Source organism: Halichoerus grypus, chromosome 5 (assembly GCF_964656455.1).
Source record: "Halichoerus grypus chromosome 5, mHalGry1.hap1.1, whole genome shotgun sequence".
Lineage (NCBI taxonomy): Eukaryota > Metazoa > Chordata > Mammalia > Carnivora > Phocidae > Halichoerus > Halichoerus grypus.
In genome coordinates, this window is record NC_135716.1 from 126221011 (window position 1) to 126241950 (window position 20940).

The 20940-nt window shown below is 39.9% G+C and overlaps 1 protein-coding gene and 1 pseudogene across 2 annotated transcripts in view; one reads left to right on the plus strand and one right to left on the minus strand.

Moving 5' to 3' along the window:
• The window catches only part of SLC44A5 (solute carrier family 44 member 5), a 350669-nt gene that overhangs the window by 3772 nt on the left and 325957 nt on the right, over window positions 1-20940 (plus strand). The gene's annotated exons all lie outside the window — the stretch shown is intronic.
• The window catches only part of LOC118540009 (ras-related C3 botulinum toxin substrate 3 pseudogene), a 35044-nt pseudogene continuing 22636 nt past the window's right edge, over window positions 8533-20940 (minus strand).

Below are 20940 nucleotides of genomic sequence, written 5' to 3' on the forward strand. Positions count from 1 at the left end.
TGTCTGAAGAGGTGACATTTGAGGTGGGAACCAAATGAAGAGTAATTTGCATGCCAAGAACTGGAACATAGCAATGCAGGTCTTAAGGCAGGAATGATGTTGCAGCTTGGCATTTTCAAGTTTGAAAGAGAGGCCAGTTTGGCTGGAGTGTGGTGTATGAGGTAGAGACAGGTAGCGAGAGGCCAGATCTTTTTGACCCTAAACAAGAGTATAGATTTTATTTTAGGTGCAGCGGGAAGCCAACTGGATGGATACTCATTAGATGTTTGGGGTTACTTTCTTATCCTTGAGGATGATTTCAGAGAGAACAGCTTTCATATGTTGGGGAGGAAGAATTCCTGTTCCCTCAGAGGTCCTTCTAGCAGGACTAAGAAATAATTGACATGGGGGCACCTGGCTGGCTCAGGTGGTAGAGCGTGCAACTCTTGATCTCAAGGTTGTGGTTTCAAGCCCCATGTTGGGTGTAGAGTTTACTTAAAAGTAAAATATTTTTAAAAAAATGAAACAAATTGACATGAAACAGATTAACAGGAGAAAATCAAATTTCATAAGGTACATATGGGGATTCCACATAGATAAGGAAATTCCAAAGACAGGCAAAATGAGTATATATGTCACTCTGAACTAAGAGAAGGAGTTAGGGGTCTGAAATTTCAGAGGAAAGGAATGCATTTCACAGGGCAATAAGGAGAGTAGATGTTTGGTAATTTGATGTTTGCCGTGCCATACAGATGGGTCACTCAGATAAAACTTATCTCTGTTAATAACCCTTATTCTGGGAAAGACCCCCAATTTAGGTTCTTCTGTGTGGTTAAGGGAAGGACAAAGTTTCTTTTGAGCCCACAGGGTTTCAAGTGCCTTCAGCTCAAATTAATCCATATGCCAAAGTGGCACATTGTGTGTGTGTGTGGGGGGGGAGGTTCTGCCCAGAGCCCCTACATATACATCAACTCCTTAGGCCAAGTAAAGCAACCCAATGGACTTCACTTTTCTAAAAGGCCCAGTTATATTCAAGTGTCCTCTCCTACTGCTTACCAAAATACCTACAATATTTTGGGCTGAGATGTTGATAGAATTTCTAGAAGTTTCTGTCTGAAAACCAATTCTAAAGAGAATGAGTACTAATTCAACACTGTGGTAAAGATTATTGGGTTAGTTGGCCACCCAGCAAAACTCTCAAAGAAATTGAGTCTTTGGAAATACATACTGTAACGTTAGAAAGGAGAATTATAAATAAAGAGTCTGGACCATGAGTGTGTGGTAGGCGGAATGCGGAAGGCAGCAGGAGGGACTCCTAGGTAACAGAAAGGAGTCCCTGAAAGAAGAGTGATGGTGGGAAAGGGGACATAGGAAAGCCTCTAAGACAATATCAGCCAATCCATGATTTTGCCAAGAGAAGCGGAAGCCTGATGTGAGAGTATTCCAAAAGAAACACTCTAATTCAAGCACAAAGGAAGTTCAATTCAGGGTACCTTTATGCTTTTGACTGATCTTTTACTTGTGAAGCATTTATAACAAAGGATACAGGCTTTTAAAAGATCACTTTGATTTTACTTAATCATTATTAGGTTGTTCTTGTGGATTACAGACCTCACAGATGAAAGCTGCATGAAAGAATTAATGATAAAAACTGCCATTTGTTGGAGGGAACTGCTTGACAGCCAGTTAGGAAGGAAAGAATGCTCTTGGGTCTCTGATCTTACTGTGGAGATATTGGCAGGGGGTGGGGGGGAATGGGGTGTTTTGGATGATTTTCTGCTCCCTAAGTATTTGTGACTAGAAAGTGCCATGGTATTTAGGGAAGATATAAATAATAATTATTTTAAAGCTCTCCACTGCCTTCTTCCACCTCCAAACTGTCTGCTTCTTTGCCAAGGATTAATACTGAGAATATACTAAGAATTTTTGTCATGTCAGGGCTTTGTTTAGTTCCCTCCCTCTCTTTCTTTGTACTCCAAGGCTCTCTTTTGAGGCTAGCAAAGCTGGTAGGACCTCAGGGATTATGTAACTAAGAATGGATCTGGCCCTTAGTGATACTGTAACACAATGTGTTTGTGACATCAGCTCTTTTTCATTCTATTGAGAGTCATAGTATGTTAGAGTTAGGAGGAATGCTCAGTGTTCATAGAGTTATTAGAGGAATGATAAAGAGGTGAGTGATGCTGCCACATAGGAATAGTGTTTGTAAGGAATTTGGTCAAGATTATTATTTGTAAATACATGTTCTATATAAGCCGAGATTTATATCTTGATTGTATATATATATATATATGTGTGTGTGTGTGTACATGTATATATTATGTTATATATACATGTATATATGCATATAATTTAAAGTCAAGATGTATATATTTTAAATTTGGTCAAGTTTACTCTTTTTTTAAGGATTTTTCATTTATTTATTTGAGGAGAGAGAGAGAGAGCAAGAGAGTGAGCTTGTGAGCATGAGCCGAGGGGAGGGGCAGAGGGAGAGGGAGAAGCTGACCCCCACTGAGTGCAGAGCCTGAGGAGGTGGGGCGCAAGGTTGGGCTGGACATGGGGCTTGATGCAGGGCTGGATCCCAGGGCCCCGAGATCATGACCTGAGCCGAAGTCAGATGCTTAACCAACTGAACCACCCAGGTGCCCCAAGTTTACTCTTTCTAAAAACATATTCTGTGTAAGTGCAGATCTGTATCTATCTATTTAGATCTATATCTCCGTACATTATATACATTTACATATATATAATAGAGCTCAGTTCCTAATTTATATTCACACTTCACTCTTTATACATGTGAATGGATATTTTTTGCATTTTACATATGAGGAAATTGAGATACAAAGACATTAGGTGCTTTCCTGAGGTCTAAGAGTAAATTGTGTACTGTGGATAGAGTTAGAAGGTTAAGTCCAGTGACTCTTTTTACTTTGTCTACATCCAATATTTTAAATATCTGTTCATTTCTGTCAAGGTTTATTAAGTCTAACATAGAAAGGTAAATCATCACCTTTTTTTCCTGCTGAATCAAGAGGATGATATATCTTCTTATACTTTCCTTAGAAGTGTCACAACTTTATTGTTTGCAATCCACTTTTAAAATTAAAAATACATTATTAACAAAGAAATGTGCTCACAGATGCTAAGGTGATATTGTATAATGGTTTTAGGGCTCTCTGGAGATGGGGAGGCAAAACAAGGTGAACAAATGATCACACTTTTTGAAGCAGGAAAAGATGCATCCAAGTCAACTCTAAGACGAATTGAGATTATTTTGCTGTTCATGTGACAAGCCATTTGATTGTTGTGGTAGCCAGCCTTCAAGATGGCTTCAATGTCCTTTGTCTACTGGTATTCACACCCTTACATTCTCCCCTCTTACACTGAATCTGGGCTGACCTGTGTGACCAGCAAAGTATAGTAGAAGGCTACATTGTACAAAAGGCATTGTGGCTTCTGCCTTGCTCTTGTGTAACCTTTGTTCTCTTATCTTGCTTACTTTGGGGAAAACCAGCTGCCATATTGTGAAAACATTCAAATATTCCTGTAGAGAGGCCCACGTGGGAAGGACCTGAGGCCTCATGCTAAGAACCAGCAGCAACTTGCCAGCCATATGAGTGATCTACCTTGCAAACAGATCCTCCAGCTCAGTTAAGCCTTCAGTTGTCCATTGCCTCAGTCAACATCTGATTAAACTTCATGAGAAACCCTAACCCAGAACTGCCCAACCAAGTTGCTTCTGGATGTTATTGTTGTGTTAGGCCACTAAATTTTGGGGTAATTTGTTGCATAGCATTAGATAATGAATATATCTGTAATTTATTATTTTTGCGTCTCTATCTTGGGAGATAGAGACACTCTCTGTGGTATGTAAATATGAGGGGAGATGCATGTGGAAGAATATTTTTTTAAAAAACCCTCCACTACAATGGGATTAATTTACTTATTTATACAGTTATCTTGAACCCTATCTGCCACTTTCAGTCTCCTGGGAATATAAGGAACATTCTAGTTCACAAATTTCCTTACTAATCTTCATACTGGCCTTGAATTTTAGCCCTCTTTCCTACTTTAGTAAATTGGACTGAAAACCTAAAGTTCTCCTTTCCTGTTTTCCTGGAGTTTCTTTTAGCAGCCTGTTTCCTTTCCATTTTTTTGATCCTCATCCCTAGCCCCTTTGTTTCTCTTAATTTAGAAGGTACCTTCCAACTAGAAGCCCCACTGAACTAAAAATCAGAGTGGCAAAGAGAACATAGAAGTCCTAAAATCCCCCAAACGGCCCGAGATGTCACAGCTGAAACTGAAAAGACAGAAAGTCCCTTAAAACCTAAAATCTTTCAGTAAAAACCTCTCCAGATATATTTATCTATTCCTTCCTACCAAAGACTCCCTTCTCCCTCCCAGCCCAACTAGTGCTTTGATGTGCAAGAAAGTGAGAAAAAGGATAAAGAAAAAAAAAAAAAGAAGATCCTTCTATTTCAGGGTGGGATATTAGTCCAATTTATTTCACTCATTCATTTGACAAATATTAGCTGAACACTTACTCTGTGTGAAGTACAATTCTGAGGGACTTACCAGAGAAGAAAATGGACCTTTTTGAGGTTTCCATTCTAGATAGGGAAGACAGACAATGAGTAATAAATATAATAAACAAATCATTGATATTAAAAATTGAAAAGTGCTGTGAAAAAAAATAGAGCCTGGTGAGGGGGATTTGGAACACTGGTAATGGGATGAAGGAGAGGGTCAGCTGTAGGTAGTAATAGGATGGTTATGGTAGACCTAATTGAAAGGTAATATTGGAGAAGGTTAAGTAGTTATTAATGGCAGGGGAATAACCTTCCAGAAAGAGAAAAGCCAGTGCAAAGACCCAATGGTTGGAGTCTACCTGGAATGTTTGATAAACAGAGAGGAGGCTGAGTGCAATTAGAAAGGAGAATAGAAATAGGAAAGGGGGCCAGGAAGATGAGGGAGGACCAGATTCCTTTAGGCCCTTTAGACAATTTAAAGGACTTTATCTTGAGGGTGCCTGGTTGGTTCAGTCAGTGGAGCCCTCTTGATCTTGGGGTTGTGAGTTCAAGCCCCACATTGGGCATAGAGATTACTTAAAAAAATCACTAGCTTATTAATAAAGTAAAATAAAGGACTTTGACTTTAACCTTGAATGAAATGGGCACCACTGCAGGTTTTTAACAGAAGAGAAATATGATAAGACTTACATTTTATTTTATTTTTTTTTAAGATTTATTTATTTATTTTAGAGAGAGAGCACATGAGGGGGAGGGGCAGGGGGAGGGGAAGAGAGACTCTTAAGCAGGCTCCATGCCCAGCAGGGGTCCCGCTGCCACTGTGGGGTTCAATCTCAGGACACCAAGATCACGACCTGAGCCCAAACCAAGACTCTGCCGTCCAATCAACTGTGCCACCCAGGTGTCCCATGACTTACATCTTAAAAGAATTGTTGTGGCTGCTGTGTTGAGAATATCCTATAGGTGCAAGGAGAGAAACTGGAAGACCAGTAAGGTGTTTGCAGTATTTCAGTTGAGAGGTGCTGGTGGCATCCATTAGGATGAAAGCCGTGAAGGACATGAGAAATGGAAGGATACTGAATGCATTTTGAAGGTGAAGCTAATCTGGTTTTCTGAACTAACAGTGTGTGGAGGGTGAGAGAAAGATAGGTGTTATGGGTGACTGCACAGTTTTTGGCCTGAGCGACTAATCAGATAGAGTTGCATCAATGGTATTAGAAAATTGTGGATGGGGCAAGTTTAGGGTGAAGGATCAGCCGTTCACTTCTAGACATATTTGGGTTTGAAACATTTATTTGATATTCAAGTGGAGGTGACAAGTAGGAAGTTGGATATATGAGTCTGGAGTCTGGGAGAGAGGCGGTTTGGGAGTCATCAGCACACAGGTGGTATTTAAGACCACGGACTGGATGACTCACTAGGAAGTGAGTGCAGATTGAGATAAATGACCTGAGCCCAGGATTTCTGTGTTATTAAAAGGAAAGGGAGAAGGGGAGGAAACCAGTAAAGGAGATTGAAAAAGAATAACTAGTCCCTCAGCTTGGGTCATGATCCCAGGACCTGATCCCAGGGTCCTGGGATTGAGCCCCGCATGAGGCTCCTTGCCCAGTGGGGAGCCTGCTTCTCTTTCTGCCTCTACCTGCTGCTTCCCCTGTTTGTGCTCTCTCTGTTTCTCTCTCTCTCTGTGTCAAATAAATAAATAACATCTTAAAAAAAAAGAATAGTGAGGAAGGGGGAAATCAAGAGAGTATGGGGTCCTGGAGCTAAGGGAGAAAGCGTGTGAAGGAAGAGAGGAATAATCAACTGGGTTAAATGCTGCTGAAAGGTGAGGGTGAGGGCTTAGAAATGGCCGCTGGATTTATTAATGTGAAGGTGACTGCAAACCCTGACAAGGGTGGTTTAATTGTAGTGGTGGCAGTAATGGTCTGAAGGGACTAGGTTAAGAGAGATGGGAGGAGGATTAGAGACAGCTTAGTTCAGTCTTTTGAAGGGTGTTGTTGCAAATTGAGCAAAGAAAAAGTGCTGAGAAAAGGTGCTGTGTGGCTGGGAGTGGGAGGAGCTGTAGAGAAGAGAATTGGATTTTTTTGAGTTGGGAGAAATAATGGGTTTCGTTCCTTGTTGTGTGTTACTCTTTGCTTTTTTGAGGTGGTCTTTAACCTCTCTTTTACTGTTTTACTTTTTGGCTGCTTTTTATGACAGTTTCCTGGGGAGGTAAGGAAGAATTCGTGTAGAATGACTTTCTATCACTGAGTTACGTTTCTTTATTTCTTTAAATATAGTATCTTTAAAAATATTAAAGATAGCACTAAAAGAGGTATATAAATGGACCTCTGGGCAAAATATTTAATAAAATATACCACAAGAGGAGGAAGTTGCCAGGAAAGAAAGGTTTACCAGACATCATGTTTCTGGCTGTAGTAGTCTATTCTCTCAGGTGGAAAGCTCAAAGGAACTAAGGAAAAATTTAAAAATACTGTAGTTCTTGACCAGAGGCACTTCTGCAGTGTCTGGAGGCAGTCTTGCGGGGTCACGATTGTGGTAGTGCTATTGGGAGCTAGTGGGCAGAGACCAGGGAGGCTGCTAAACATTCCATAATGCCCTGGACACTCCTCACAGCAAAGTATGATCTGGTTTGAATTGTCAATCATGCTGAGGTTGAGAAATTCTGATGAGCCCCATCATTTTTCCATTCTTCCAGAGAGAAGCCAGGAAGCTACTTCTTCTTCTTTTTTTTTTTTTAAGATTTTATTTATTTATTTGACAGAGAGAGAGCGAGAGAGGGAACACAAGCAGGGGGAGTGGGAGGGGGAGAAGCAGGGTCCCCGCGGAGCAGGCAGCCGGATGCGGGACTCGATCCCAGGGATCATGACCCGAGCGGAAGGCAGACCCTTAATGACTGAGCCACTCAGGCGCCCCTAGGAAGAAGCTACTTCTGAAAAAGGAATCCAAAAGAGTTGGCTTTACCTATCCCATTGTTCTGTTTAGACGAGGCACAACTTTTTGACAAATACTTAGGGTTCAAAATAAAAACATTTCTTTTTTTTGCTTTGCTTTCTCGTTGCCTCCTCCTTTCTCCTTCTGTCTGTTGGTTGCCATTGCATATCACGGTTTTTTAATACACTTACATAGTTTCTCATTAGGGCTTGTGATATTAGAGGAACATTACAGTCACAGTAAAAAATCACTAGTTCAGTTGAGGAACCACAATTTCACATTGCTGACTCCCGTTCTGCATCTGTCTGAATATTTTGTGAAAGAAAGGATCAAGAACACAATGCTTTGTTAAGCTCTGGCTCTATCTCTCTTTAATGTGAAAGGATGAGTAGCCCCCCAGAATACTTTTCTGCGGCTTCTTTTGGCCATTAGGACTTTATCAGAGAGCTGCACGCTTACTAACCCTATCATGTAAGGAACACTCTGACCGAAGTCAGGACTGGTTGTAAGTGCTTGAGCAATTTTCCTGTAGAAACAAAACTAATACAGCACTATATGTTAATTATACTGGAATTTAAAAAAGTAATAAAAATAAAAAGAATTAAAAAAGGAATTGCCATATTCAGTGCAAAATTTTTTTCAAAATCCAGTTATATAAGAAGTAATTTAAAATTTTTGCATTTTAAGAACTTAAAGGATGGGGGTTTTTTGTGTGTAAATTTCATAGATCATTGGCTTGTGTTTCAGTGTTCAAATCCAGAGACAAAAAAAATAAGATTTTGAAATTGACAGTAAAATTTTATTAAAAATTTATTATCACTCCAGGTTTGCCTTACAAAAACTCGAAGTCGTTTTATTTTATTTTATTTTTCAAAAGTCATTTTAAAGTTAGCCTATGATCATGTACATTTTGTAAATATTAGTTAAGAAATATCAAAAGTCATAAAATGAAAACAATACTGTAAAAACTAATTAATGGACATTTATACTTCACAAATTCAAGTATTAACAGTATTTTTCAGTTTGAATTAAGCTCTTTTTTCTTCTTTTTTTTTTTTTTTTTTTTTTTTTGGTGGAGAATGTTTATTGTATAAAAGAAGTAAGGGCTACCCCTTCCTGGGGCGCATGAACAGGACCCACCCCCCAACCTCCCCCATCAGGAAGCCCAGCCGGGGGCTGCCCTGGACCCGCCCCTGCAGCCCGAGGGAGACCCTGCTCCCTTCCAGCCTCCTGTGGGGTCCAGGTAAAGCTGGAGCTGTGCCCCCAGAAAAAGGAGACAGAGCCGACAGGACTCCACTGCCCCAGCCCTGTCCCCAGGAGGGGTGGCCTCGTCCCCATGCTTCTACCCCCTCCCCACCCACACCACTCCCCCACGGCAGACTCAGGGACACCAAACATCTCAACACGACAGCAAACACGGGTCGGGCGGGGCTGCTCCTCTCGAAGCAGGCTCTAGAAGACTGTGCACTTCTTCCCCGGCTTTTTCACGGGCGGTGGGCAGAGCACAGCCCGGATGGCCTCGTCGAACACGGTCTTCAGGCCCCGCTGAGTGAGGGCTGAGCACTCCAGGTACTTGACGGACCCGATCTCGCGGGCCATGGCCAGGCCCTGGGGGTAGGTGATAGGTGCCAGCTTCTTGTCCCGAAGCCGCTCGATGGTGTCCTTGTCGTCACGGAGGTCCAGCTTGGTGCCCACCAGGAGGATGGGCGTGTGGGGGCAGTGGTGCCGCACCTCTGGGTACCACTTGGCTCGAACATTCTCAAAGGATGCTGGGCTCACCAGGGAGAAGCAGATCAGAAAGACATCAGTTTGGGGATAGGAGAGCGGCCTCAGCCGGTCATAGTCCTCCTGCCCGGCGGTATCCCACAGCCCCAGGTTGACCGGCTTCCCGTCCACCATCACGTTGGCAGAGTAATTGTCGAAAACGGTGGGGATGTACTCTCCCGGGAAGGCGTTGGTCGTGTAGCTGATCAGCAAGCAGGTCTTCCCCACGGCGCTGCGGACAGAGGGCGAGCCCACGTTGCTCCCGGGCCAAGCCTCAGCCCTCTGCCCAGCAAGGGCAGCCCCCTCCCAAGGGCCCCAAGCTCTTTTTTCTTCTTATTCACTGTTCTCGGCCTCTTATTTACAGTTCTTTTGTTTGGCTGCACAAGAGTGTCATCACATTCTTTTCCCGTGGCAATGACATTGATTCTGCTGATGTAACACCTTTACTACAGTGCAAGAGTATCAGTGACTAAAGAAGAACCATTATGTTGTTAAAAAAAAAAATCTTTGGTCATAAATAAATGTATCCAGAGGTATCTTAGCTGTATGGGGTAGGGCAGACTTGAAGTTATAAAGAATAGCATTGGAATCTACCTCTTCCCTCATCCTTCTTAACCACTAAGAAAGTCTTACATTGAAATGTATACTTCGTAAAACTTTATGGAAACTCTGTACTGAATAATTATCACACTTCCCACACACTAAACTTTTATTTAGTAATCTACAGAAACAACACAAAGACAAAAGAATGGCATATGCTTCACATGCCTAATTCTAAGATTAAGACTCCTTATGTTTTAACCTCTGTAAATTCTCACTGCCTGATTCTGAATTAATGCCCTAAGTATGATGAAGAGTAAGCAAATTAATAGATTATACACAAGTTTATATGGGTCAAGAAAGACATTAAACTATTTAGCCTATTTGGGAAACACAATTTTCAAGTGTTTGGCAGCATTAAATTGTAGAAAATCATATAAATTAGAAACAACTTACTAAAGCAGTCTTTGAGGAATTCTAATGTGCATTTTTAAAGTTAACTGCTTATTTGAAAAGGATTGAAGTATCTTTTGAGTATTTAGAGTTTTTGTGAGTCTAGGCTTCCTTTCCTGTAGTAGTTGGTCCTCTTTAATGAGGTCTTATGCTGCATCTTGTATTCTGAAAAGTGGGTTTTTTAATGTATCAAAGCAGAAAAGTCTTGAGAATTGCCATTGTTAGACTAGTGGTTCAATAATCAAGTCGCTGGGGAGGGGAAGGTGGTGAGATTGTGTTCTTGAACAACTTTATGGGAGGGCTCTTTATGAAAGATTTCCTGAATAAACATGCAGTCTTTTGATTCCTTTAGATATGCTAAAACTTTTTCTTGGAATCAGCCAGACCCTGAAATAGCTCCTTACCCAGCTTGTGCTATTTTGGCCCACATAGAAGTACTTTTGCTGATTTGTGCTTAGCTGTTGTAACACTGACTGATATTGAGATACTTGACATCATCTTAAGTTCCCAGATGTTATTTCTTGTGCTGATCACTATTTCACAAAGTATCTGTGTTATGAGTACCTGATGGAGAAGTTTCTCAGAAATGTCACTAGCTAACAATGGATAAACAGAACTCATGGTGTCTCCCATTATGGGTGGACAGCTAGGAAGCTCAGAATTGAGTCTGAAATTTTGCTCAAGACTTGCAAATCATGCATTTGTGGATTTATTTTGTTTCTCATTGTCTCTATATACTTTGTTTTGTTGAATTGTAGGTATTTCTAGAAACTATTTTAAATCTTCTTTGAAACAAGAGGAGACTAAACCCATAGAAGTTAACTAATCTATTCAGTTATAAACTAGTAATTTGCAGAGCCTGCATTTAAACCTAGATGTAGCCCCAAACAATTTTGTACATACAATAGAACACTCAAAAGGTTTTGGGAAACAGATCACCCTACCATCCTAACTCCAATTTTTTTTTTTTTTTTTTTTTGCATCTAGTCTTTGTTCATGTATAGTTCTCCATAGAACTGTGATTTTATTTTATGGCATCTTTATCCACCTGGTTTCACAAGCTGAGAATCTGAAGATATCCTTGATTCTTTTTCCATGCCTCTGCTCGGCCCTGATCCAGTCAGTCACTACTGTCGATCCTAAGTATCTACTTTTCTCTAATTCAGAGGTATAATTGAGCACTCATCATTTCTAGTATGGATTGAACCACCTATACACTAACGGGTCTTCTTGCATTAGACTTACATCATCTCCAGTTAATTTTTTTCACTCTATTGCAAATATAATACTATTACAAGGCAAATCTGATCACTTCACAACCTTAAAATCCAATAATGGCTCTCCATTTCCACCCCAGTGTAAAAATCAAAATTCTACAGCAAGGCATACAAGGCTCTCTAGGATCTGAACCATGATTACCTTTTCTGCTTCATCTCCCACCACTTCCCACATCCTACCATTCTCACACTGAGGACCACACACATTCTTTTATGCTTCTCTGTCTTTGTCATACTGGATTTTTTGGTCATGCTGAAAATCCCTTTTTATCTTTCAAGCCTCAACATGAATGTCCCTAAATTCTCTGTGAAACTTTCCCCATCTTCCCCTCTGGCACTCCCGCCCTGCCCCTCTCCTACAGGCCCAGTTCAGCATTTACTCTTTGGGGCTCCCGGACTTGCACATGCTTCTATTAGTGCTGCTAGATGATTTAAAATGTTGAGTCCGTCTCCTTTCTTAGTCCTTCTGTGGGTCTTCAGTTTTGCCACTTCCCTGAAGCAAAAGGAACCAAAAAATCTGACAAAATCAGTCAGTGCCTTAACATCGCAGGGTCCAAATGGCACCGACACTGTAGCTAACCCCTGCCTCCCACTGTTCTGGTGACACTATCAGGCGGTTTCAGGCCAGCCAGTCTGTGCTTGGTGCCTGAGAGAACAGCACCTTATTCCCAAGCCGGTGGTCGAGAAGCGTTCTGCTCTTTCCTAGGGCTGCTTTCAGTCTTTCTGTATCCTGACTTAGTTCTTTTGGATCAAACCTGGCTTTGTGTAGGTTGTCATGTGCCCCGATTTGGACCTGCATTTTATTGGATTGCAACAAAGGACTGCTGCCTCGCACTGCTTGGGGTTTGCATGTGCCTATTTGCTATCCACTTCTCTAGGGCCCTCCATAGATGCCCACTACTAGGCTATGAGCTCCTTGAGGGTCCTGATTGTGTGATATTTATCCTGTAATCCAAAATGTCTGGTATAACTCTGGGCATGTCACAGATACTAAATGACTATAACAATGAATAAATCAAACATACATATTTTTCTATATTTTTATATATTCTTTATAATGTTAATGGTTTAATGATAATCAATTGCATTGTTTTAACATAACCAACATAATTAACTGAATTTTCCAGGTTTTCTCTGCAAATACAATGGTTTAATAAACATCTGTCCCTGTGTGTGTATGTGTGTGTGCATTTACTGTGTTGAATTATCTCTTTAAAGAGACTCAGTAGTGTCTGAGTCTAAAAGTTAATGTGGCCCATTAAAGGGAAAGTGAATATGTTATTAATATATCTAGGGAATTGTACTGATTGGATAGTACAAAATCTGATGTTAGCTCCAAATTTTAACAGTATTATCTTGTAATAATGTTAAAAATCATCAGAAAGTTAGCTAGAAAGTTATTCCAAGGTCTGATATTTAATAATAGCTTGAGTTCTAAGAAAAAAGACACAGAAGAAAGTGACGTTAAATCATCTTCAAGTAGGACTCCAAAGGTTTTTATATTCATTTTTCTTTTTGTCCTATTCTTCCTTTATTGACAGTACATTTTCACATGAAAATGAAATTAAACTGTAAATGTCTTAAAGTAGAGACTACTAAATCTTTATCTTGGTGCCTAAAACTTAGTTAGTGTTCAATAATAATTAGTTGAATGAATATGTGAGTGAATTTTAGGATGTAGTTCTTGTGCGGTGAATGGGATACAGTACCATGCCTGCCACTAAACTGAGACCCAGAGATAGAGCTCAGAGCAGATGTTGCTTCTTCCCATAGTAGGAAGACTCCCGCAGACCATGTCTGAATAATCCATTATGTGAATCTATTTCTGGATAATCAGGAGCTGTTACTGCTTTTCTTTTCTTTTTTTTTTTTTAAGATTTTATTTATTTGAGAGAGAGAGAGCATGAGCAGGGGGAGGGGCAGAGGGAGAGGCGGAGAAGAAGACACCCTGCTGAGCAGGGAGCCCGATGTGGGGCTCCATCCCAGGACCCCAGGATCATGACCTGAGCCAAAGGCAGATGCTTAATGACTGAGCCACCCAGGTGCCCCTACTGTTTTTATTTCTTTAAGACTTCAAATAGGGAACTGTTCAACTCATCTGAAGATTTTTATTGCAGAAAAAGTTGGTTTTGTGATCTACAGGGAATAAATAACTTCTGGGTCAGGGCCTTTGAGATGTTTTTGAAGCACTGAAGTCTGGTATGTTTAGACAGGAAAATTCTGATTTAAAAATATAGACAATGGGATGAGGGTGGTGAACAAGGCATGAAAGGCTGCCCTTAGGCAGTGTCTTTTCCAGAGGATATATCACTGTCACCTAGAGATACTCTTTAGTTAGTTTCTTATAAATGACTTTTCCACATTTGGAGTCTTTAAATATCATTACTCTAGAATTATTTCTGAAATACCTGGAGAGATATTTTTTTCTCTTCCCTCCCTCCCTCCCCCCCATCCTCCCTCCCTCCCTTCCTTCCTTCCTTCCTTTAGTATAATTATTTTCTTATTTTGGGTTAGTCTTGGTTAACAAAAAGTAATTTATTGAAAATGCTTTCATTAAAAACTGTAGCTATTTAATACCAAGTATGATTTTAAGGATTATCAAATTAATTTATATATTTGTGTTTAACCTTATATGTTTCACTAAAATCTGGAGCTAAATATTATATCTTGAAAAACTAACTTGATATGCAGGTTGTTATTATTTGACATTGTGATTTTAATCTTTCTTTTCTTATTAAAATGATTTAAAAGAAAAAGGTGCCCTATGCCCTGCCTACCTCTGTTGCATTATTAGCATTCTTCCAAGGTATACAATATTTTTAATTGTTAATTCATTAATCTTCAGGAGGGAGAAAAAATTTGTAGATATTATTTTCCCCATTTTTAAAAAATATTTTATTTATTTATTTGACAGAGAGAGAGAGACAGAGAGAGAGACAGCAAGAAAGGGAACACAAGCAGGGGGAGTGGGAGAGGGAGAAGCAGACTCCCCGCTGAGCAGGGAGCCCAATATGGGGCTCCGTGCAGGGCTCCATGGGGGGCTGGATCCCAGGACCATGGGATCATGACCCCAGCTGAAGGCAGACGCTTAACGACTGAGCCACCTAGGCGCCCCTATTTTCCCCATTTGTAAAGATAAGAAAGCACCTTTACCAAAGAATTTTTGTTGCTTACTATCAATTTACATATCACTTGATGATTTCATTATAATTTTGAATGTCAGTTTACATATGACATATGGACACTTTTAAAAAAGGTTGACCTACAAATGAAATATTATTAATACTGATGTCCAGCTTTCCCAACTTTTAATCTTACTATTTTTCTACTCTGTAGATAGTCAGATATTATGATACAAATGAGGAGAATTCTTTTAACATTTCTTTTCATTTGAAGACACTAATGACATTTGGATCTGACTTAGAGACTCTTGTGCTATATTTAAACATGGTCTTTTTTTCCCTTTTAGAACTTCATTTTTCATTTCAATTTTTCAAAAGCTGATGTATTTCCATTTGTGATGTCAGTTTTTCTTACCTTCTTTAATATTGATTGTGAAATTCATGTGACTAGGGTTCAGCACATTTTTAAAATAATGTACCTTGAAATACTCATCAATATTAAAGTCTAAAGTTTTAAGATAGTTTTCAACAAATTTCTGATTAGCAAGCTATGATATATAGTTAGAAGTCATTAGTGTTAAAACTGCAGGGTGTGTTAAAAATGGAAGATTTTACAAATGGGTTAGCTTAACTTCTTTTTGGATAAATAAACTTAGGCTCAGAGAGGTTAAAATTACTTTCCCAAGTTACACAGCCAGAACTTGGGCAAGTCTAGATTAAAATGACTTTTAGTTCAGTGTTGCTTTCACCACGTGCTCTGGAATTGGCTCTATTGTCTAAAGATGACATGGCAGATGGAGCAACAGAGATCTTTCATTTATGGCCTGGAATTAGAGTTTTGTGTGTGTGTGCACACACATACACATGGTACAGGACAGTAGAAGAAAGGTGCTTTAATTCTACTTATTCCTGCTTTAAGTCTTTCCATACCTCCTTGGGCTTTCACTTGTTATAGCATTTATCAAACCAGTTTAACTGTATGTATGCTTATTTTTCTTCCCTACTAGAACATAAATTTCATGCCTTGTTCACAGGTGTACCTTTGATGGCTACTAGCAAAGTGCCTTACTCACACTTAGTGCTTCACAATTACTTGTTGAGGAAATAAATGAATATATTTTTTTAAATAAAAACATTATGGAGTAGATATGGGGGTCGGATATCTTATTCTAGAAAGAACAATCCCACATCTCAATTCAGTTTCCTATTATGCCTGGTCACATATTCCCAAAATGATTTTTCTTTTCTTTCTTTCTTTCTTTCTTTTTTTTTTTTTTTAAGATTTATTTATTTGAGAGAGAGAGACATGGGGGGGTGGGGCAGAGGGGGAGGGAGAATCCCAAGCAGGCTCCCTGCTGAACGAGGAGCCTGATTCGGGGTTTGATCCCATGACCCTGAAATCATGACCTGAGCTGAAACCAGGAGTCTGACACTCAACCAACTGCATCACCCAGGTGCCCCTGGAAATGGTTTTTCTTAATATTTTAAACATTTCTCAGAGCCTACCTGCCTTCTTTCTTTCTGGACTTTGGGGTCAGACAGATATGTGTTCAAATTCCAGCTATAGGATTTTGAGCAAGTTATTTAACCTTGTTGAACTTCACTTTCCTTATGTGAAAAATGAAGGCAATAATACTTACCTCACAGGACTATTGTGAGGATTAAAGAACATAACAAAGGGCAAAGTGTATAGCATCATGTTGTGTGTAATAGGTATTCAATAAATGCTCTTTTCATTCCCCTTTTTCTTTTGCTCCTTCCTCGATTTCTCTCTGCTGCTTCCTTCTCCCTCCTTCCTTCCTTCCTTCCCCTACTTCTTTTTTCCTGGAAATGGGAGAACTACAGAAAATTAGAATCGTAGTCAAAGCTAGCTTTTTCTTAGAGCAAAGGTGCTCCCCCAGCTTGCCTCCACGTCAACCTGTTTTTTCATTCTCCCTTTCCTCTGCCCTATTTGTACCCACATCTGACTATGTTTACATTCAGTTTTCCACACTGGCTTGCCTGAAATCCTATTATGCTGCCATATGCCTGATTGTCAACATGTATTCTGTAGCGAGGTAGCAGAAAAGGAAGGGAGTGAGAACCCGCAAACCTGGGAGTGCCAGAGGCAGTAAAAACTCCAAGAGATTGTGTTGATTGCAGATGGTTGTTTCAGGAGCAGAGTCTTTGGAATGACATTCGGAGCTCTTCTTAAAAAGGAAAAGGGGAGGGCGCCTGGGTGGCTCAGTCGTTAAGCGTCTGCCTTCGGCTCAGGTCATGATCCCAGGGTCCTGGGATCGAGCCCCGCATCGGACTCCCTGCTCTGCGGGAAGCCTGCTTCTCCCTCTCCCATTCCCCCTGCTTGTATTCCCTCTCTCACTGTGTCTCTCTCTGTCAAATAAATAAATAAAATTTAAAAAAAAAAAAAAAAAAAGGAAAAGGGGAAGGTCACAGCTGGTTGTTTTTCTTGCTCTTGACTACTAAGGATGCTGTTTCATTGTCTTTCAATCAGGCTACGTTGCAGTTGTGTCTAACTAGCATTTGAATTAATGTTTAAAACAAGCCTAGCCTAAAAAGAAGAGCTGAGCCACATAACTGAATGAAAAAAAAATCATAAAAATAAGTTAATTATCAAAACACCATTTGAAGGGAAGGGCTCTCCTGACACAGGCCATCTTGCCTCAGTACAGAAAGTGAGCTATCAGAGGTGAAGCAACTACTGATGAGCTTGGATTAGATGGTAGACCAGGTGGCCAAGAGTAAAGAAGAAAGTCTTCAAGAGTGTTTGGCTCAGATTGAGACTATTTTTTTTTTCTAATCTACCACTAACTAACTTTGTGACTTTGAGGCCTCAGGTTATAAAATCTATTGGTAAAACAAACTGTTATATGCTTGCAAATTGTTGCTATTGATATTATTTCTTTGGTTAAAGCCAAATTTTTGTTTAGGAGGGAGGTAGGAGAGTTTATCTCCTTTGAGAACTTCTGCTCTAATGAAAGATATATGACAGGGAGATGGTTGCCTATATACTTCTAGACTTTCCCGTGGAATTACCATGAGACTACAATAAAAAAAATAATCACAAAATTACTATATTCCAAATTGAGTTTTCATTCATTAAGCATTTTATTGAATATCTGCAGGCACTGTGCTGGGCTCTGAGGGTACATAGATAAGTATGACCTGATCTCTACCTCCAAGGAGCTTGCTTTCTACTAAAGGGAAAAAGTAATGTTTTACCAGCTCATTTCTGTACAAAGCTAAGTGCAATGATACTTGGCAAATTGATACAAGACAGCAAAGATATGACCTTCTCATTCACTCTAGGGAGTCAGTTGAGGTTTCATTGAGAAAGGTGTCATCATATAAGACTATATTCCAAATCATCAAACAAAATTAACCTCGCTGATGTCTAAACTATAAAATTTTGATACTGTATTTCCTGTCTATTGTTTGTTTTTATTTTATATTACATAATTTTTGGATGTGATTAATGTTTCTCTAATGCAGTGTTTTCTCAAAGTGTCATTACTTGGAACAACAGCATTAGCTGCATCTGGGAACTAGCTAGAAATGCAAATTCTTGGACCCCACCTCAAGCTTACTGAATTGGAAACTCTGGGGATAGGGCCCAGCAAGCTGTTCTTACACCTTCCCTGACTTCCTACTAGAATCATGCTGAAGTTTGAGAACCACTGCTTTAATAATTCACTGATTATCTCTTCTATGTTACATAACATGTTTTTTATAAATATGCATAAAATAATGCTTTTAAAAGCAGGATATGCTCTATATACTTATATGAATTAAGCACGTGCTCAGTATCTTTATACATCATCTCACTTAATCTTCACAATAGCTCTGAGAAGAAGCTCTCTTCTTCTAGTGGCTCTCACTTCTGGGTTAGCTTCCAAATACCCGTGAAGCACACAAGTACTATTTGTCCGGATCTTGCCTCAGACCTACTGAGTCAGAGACTAGAGTTCCTCATTTGTACTGTGATTGAGAATCACCGAAATAGGTATTCTTATTTTTATATTTTACATACATGAAAATTGAGGTTTGGAGATGATATACAATTTGACTAGGGTTCTAACATAGGATGAGGCTGAACAAATATTTCATTATTTGCTCAGCAAATACCTATTGCCATTGAATGATTGCTGAGACTGCCTGACTTCAAGGACTGTGCTCCTAATCATTCAAGTAAATTCTTCTTATGTGATCTACCAGAAAAAAAAATATTTTTTTAAGAGAGAGAAAGCTAATATTTGCAAAGTGATTTACAGTTCCATGACAAAGCATCCCAGTGTTGTTATCATGGCTGTTATAAATTGGAAACCAAGGCTGAGTGAGAGTAAGTGATCTGCCTAAAATTACAAAGCCAGTATGTCCCGGGGCCAAGAGTGTGAATCTGGATTTTCTGACTCTGGATTTCAGCTTTTCCTCAATTCTACTTAATTGCATTTTTATGTATAAAATTAGAATAAGGAAGCTAGTTACATGACATTTACAAGATAGTTTACCTTCCTGATCATTCAGTTTACTTAGAAATTATAAACAAAATAAAACTAACATAGTATCTATAGTTGGATTTTATTTCCCCAAATCTTAAAGAAAACATTTGTGAAATATCCATCTTCTAAATATGAGGACTCTAGCTTTTTAAATTTGCTAATAGATATACTGAGAGTATCCTAATTCATTGCTTATGCAGAATACATTTGTCAATTTTATTATGGTATGGATTTTATATTCTAGTTGATATGGTACCTGGACTAGTTTGCAAATGTAGCAACTGAAGCAGATGGGTTTATTTACACCAGGAAGAATGCAATTAGGATAATGTGCTGCTGTTTCTATCGACCTTTGCCTTATGCCCTTTCCACCTGGGCTGAATCACAAAACAGTGCAATAAAAGGACAGTTTCTAAAGGAACAGAGCCATTTAGAGTGAGGGCTTCAGCCCCTTATTTTGGATTTTTCCTTTCGAGATAGTTGGGTGGCAATTCAGAAGTCATAGCATTATAGGAGTTTTATTCCAAAATCACTTTACATCTATAACAACGTAAGGAATGGGAGATGTTCTGTTGTTTTAAATATTTGAGAACTCAAAGCTTAGGACTGGGTGACAGTTACCTCCATACTTCAAAAAAGAGGGTTAGACACAGCCCCACAGGAATTACTGAAAGTGGGTCAGATCACCAATCCTGTCATCTGTCTCTGGTCTACTGGGAAGAGAGATTCATTTAAGATCCTTGGAAGGGAATTCATAGGAATTGAAAACAATATAGCATTTCTTTTTCTTCTCTTACAGGGAGGGAAGGGAGGTGTTTCCCTCAGCTCCAAGGCAAGTGTTGGGGAGTGCAAGAGTACTGCTTATAAAAGTTAGAGTTATGGGGGGGCACCTGTGTGGCTCAGTCGGTTAAGCATCTGCCTTCAGCTCAGGGCATGATCTCAGGGTCCTGGGATCGAGCCCCATGTTGGGGCTTCCAGCTCGGTGGGGAGCCTGCTTCTCCCTTTCTCTCTGCGGTTCCCCCCCACCCCCGCTTGTGCTCTCTCTCTCCCTGTCAAATAAATAAATAAAATCTTAAAAAAAAATTTAGAGTTATCTATGAAATGGTGGATTGGCCTTTCAGGTCCTGGCTGCATGTTTGCAAAATGGCGGAGACTAGAGGTCTTTTCCTATGCCTCTACCTTAGCAGAGTGTGAGCATTTTTTTGAAAGAATCTGACATGTTGGACCCCCATAATTCAGAGTAAAGTATGATCATAACAGCTCCCTGCTTCTCCTCTGGGGAAGACTAAAGATAGGAAACTAAGTAGAGCTACCTTTGACAGCAGGGCCAGGAGGAAGGGGTCAGCAGTTCCTCAAACTGCACTAATATTGTAATTCCTGTGAGCCAAGTGAACCCCATCAAAGAGGGCTGCTTTCCGCGGCAAAGCTGAGAAGGGCTGGATGTAACAGGTCAGTTGAAGAGTTCACTGTTGCAGGAAACAGGTAGACCATATAACCGTGTTGAGGATCTCCCAAAACTCCACAGATGTGTCTTGTGAGATCCGATATTTGGAAGACAATCATGCAGAGTGCATTAAATAGCGAAATGATAACTGTAAACAAGACTTTGGTTTTTGATGCTGCATCTCCCAGGATCCAGAAATGAATGGGGCAAGGATGGCGGTGGGGTGAGGAAGGAAGAAAGGAGCATAAAAGAACAGAACAGAGCCCTCCTCCTTATCTTCCTACTGCTTCTCTTCCCACACACCAGTAGTCATTTCTGAGTTGGAGGGAAGGGAGAAGCTCCAAATCTTCTATGAGATTAATGCTTTGATTTAGACCAGACTGATCTTTTTAAAAATACCTG